The sequence below is a fragment of the Triticum dicoccoides genome, chromosome 5B (assembly GCF_002162155.2).
Source record: "Triticum dicoccoides isolate Atlit2015 ecotype Zavitan chromosome 5B, WEW_v2.0, whole genome shotgun sequence".
In the NCBI taxonomy this organism is placed as follows: domain Eukaryota; kingdom Viridiplantae; phylum Streptophyta; class Magnoliopsida; order Poales; family Poaceae; genus Triticum; species Triticum dicoccoides.
The window spans coordinates 703553547-703557063 of record NC_041389.1 but is presented as its reverse complement, the minus strand read 5'-3'; positions in this window follow the sequence as shown (position 1 = coordinate 703557063).

Sequence of the window (3517 nt, the reverse complement as noted above, 5' to 3'; positions counted from 1 at the left end):
CCTACCTCATGACCACCTCGGACACCGTCTCACGTTGATTTTACTTCCCGAAAATCATAAATATTCCAAAAAAAATCTCCATCCGTTTTTATCCCATTTGGACTCCGTTTGATATTGGGTTTCTACGAAACAAAAAACATGCAACAAACAGGAACTGACACTTGGCACTGGATCAATATGTTAGTCCCAAAAAATAGTATAAAAAGTTGCCAAAAGTATATGAAAGTTGAATAATATTGGCATGGAACAATCAATAATTATAGATACGACGGAGACGTATCAGCATCCCCAAGCTTAATTCCTGCTCGTCCTCGAGTAGGTAAATGATAAAAAAGATAATTTTTGATGTGGAATGCTACCTAGCATAATCTTGATCATATGTCTAATCATGGCATGAATATTAAGACACGAGTGATTCAAAGCAATAGTCTATCATTTAACATAAAAACAATAATACTTCAAGCACACTAATAAAGCAATCATGTCTTTTCAAAACAACATGGCCAAAGAAAGTTATCCCTACAAAATCATATAGTCTAGCTGTTGCTCTATCTTCATCACACAAAGTATTTAATCATGCACAACCCCGATGACAAGCCAAGCAATTGTTTCATACTTTAATAATCTCAAACTCTTTCAACTTTCACGCAATACATGAGTGTGAGCCATGGATATATCACTATAGGTGGAATAGAATATGATGGTGGGGGTTATGTGGAGAAGACAAAAAGGGAGAAAGTCTCACATTGACTAGGCGTATCAACGGGCTATGGAGATGCCCATCAATAGATATCAATGTGAGTGAGTAGGGATTGCCATGCAACGGATGCACTAGAGCTATAAGTGTATGAAAGCTCAAACTGAAAATAAGTGGGTGTGCATCCAACTTGCTTGCTCATGAAGACCTCAGGCATTTGAGGAAGCCCATCATCGGAATATACAAGCCAAGTTCTATAATGAAAATTCCCACTAGTATATGAAAGTGAAAGCATAGGAGGCTCTCTCTATGAAGAACATGGTGCTACTCTGAAGCACAAGTGTGGTAAAAGGATAGTAACATTGCCCCTTCTCTCTTTTTCTCTCATTTTTTTATTTTTTTATATTATTTTTTTGGTGGGCTTCTTTGGCCTCTTTTTTTATTTGGGCTTCTTTGGCCTCTTTTATTTTTCATAAAGTTCGAAGTCTCATCCCAACTTGTGGGGGAATCATAGTCTCCATCATCCTTTCCTCACTGGGGCAATGCTCTAATAATGATGATCATCACACTTTTATTTACTTACAACTCAATATTACAACTTGATATCTAGAACAAAGATATGACTCTATATGAATGCCTCCGGCGGTGTATCGGGATGTGCAATGATCTAGCGTAGCAATGACAAAAAAAAATGGACAAGCCATAAAAACATCATGCTAGCTATCTTACGATCATGCAAAGCAATATGACAACGAATGCTCAAGTCATGTATATGATGATGATGAAAGTTGCATGGCAATATATCTCGGAATGGCTATGGAAATGCCATGATAGGTAGGTATGGTGGCTGTTTTGAGGAAGATATAATGAGGCTTATGTGTGATAGAGCGTATCGTATCACGGGGTTTGGATGCACCGGCAAAGTTTGCACCAACTCTCGAGGTGAGAAAGGGCAATGCACGGTACCGAAGAGGCTAGCAGTGATGGAAGGGTGGCAGTGCGTATAATCCATGGACTCAACATTAGTCATAAAGAACTCATATACTTATTGCAAAAATCTACAAGCCATTGAAAACAAAGTACTACATGCATGCTCCTAGGGGGATAGATTGGTAGGAAAAAACCATCGCTCGTCCCCGACCGCCACTCATAAGGAAGACAATCAATAAATAAAATTGTGCTCCAACTTCACCACAAAGCGGTTCACCATACGTGCATGCTACGGGAATCACAAACCTCAACACAAGTGTCTCTACAATCCACAACCACCCACTAGCATGACTCTAATATCACCACCTTTATATCGCAAAACTATTGCAAGGAATCAAACATATCATATTCGGCGATCTACAAGTTTATGTAGGATTTTATGACTAACCATGTGAATGACCAATTCCTGTCATCTCTCTAAATAGATATAAGTGAAGCACGAGAGTTTAAATTCTTTCTACAAAAGATATTCCCATGCTCTAACAAATATAAGTGAAGAAAAAGAGCATTCTAGAAATGGAGGTTTTCTATGTGAAGAGAAACATGCAATCCAGACTTCAAATGATATAAGTGAAGCGCATGAAGCATTCTATAAAGCCATACTCAAAATATATAAGTGAAGTGCAAAGAGCATTCTTATAAATCAACCAAGGACTATCTCATACCAGCATGGTGCATAAAAGAAAAGAGAAAACTAAATGCAAAAGATGCTCCAAGACTTGCACATAATGCATGAACGAAACGAATCCGAAAACATACCGATACTTGTTGAAGAAAGAGGGGATGCCTCCCCAGCACCCCCAAGCTTAGACGCTTGAGTCTCCTTGAATATTTACTTGGGGTGCCTCGGGCATCCCCAATCTTGAGCTCTTGCCTCTCTTCCTTCTTCTCACATCGAAACATCCTTGATTAGACACTACATCCACACAAAACTTCAACAGAAAACTCGGTAAGATCCGTTAGTATAATAAAGCAAATCACCACTCTAAGTACTGTAGAAAACCAATTCATATCTTGTTTTTGCATTGTTTCTACTGTAATATAACTTTTTCATAGCTTAATCCACTAATATAAATTAATCGATTCATCAAAACAAGCAAACTATGCATAAAAAACAGAATCTGTCAAAAACAGAACAGTCTGTAGCAATCTGAATAATCACCATACTTATGGTACTCCAACAATTCTATAAAAATTAGGAAAAATAAACAAGTTGTATATAAAGACAGTGCAGAAGGAATCATAACCAATTGATTTTCGAGCTAAAAATGTAAAATCGCGCACTACAGCCAAAGTTTCTGTCCTGCATCGTACAAACCAACAAGCATTGTAAACATCCTAAAGGAAAACCTTGGCACAGCACATTATTTTTATAATACAATGGAAATGTACAAGGGGATAATTATTTTTGATGAAAATTTTCTGTAATCAAGATTCACAAAGAACAAAGTTCAAGGAGCTCTCCCACTTCAACAATGCTTGTCTTTCTTACTTTCACTTTCCTTTTTGAAAAGTTTTTAGGTTCTCCTCTTTATTTTTTTGTTTTTAAACTATATAAAAGCACTCAAAAGAAATAAATGACTCTCTAAAACTTCCGGGTTGTCTCCCTGGCAGCGCTTTCTTTAAAGCCATTAAGCTAGGCATTTAGTGCTCAAGTAATGAATCCACCCGGATCCCAAGGTATATCAAAGCCAATTTTAATTAACAATGCTTTGCAATTTAGTAGTTAGCACAAAGTAACATATATCAAGCAACAACGAAGTCTAACTCTCTTCCTATGCATCGGCATGTCATAAGAGAACAATTCATGCACACATAGTAAAGGCCAAT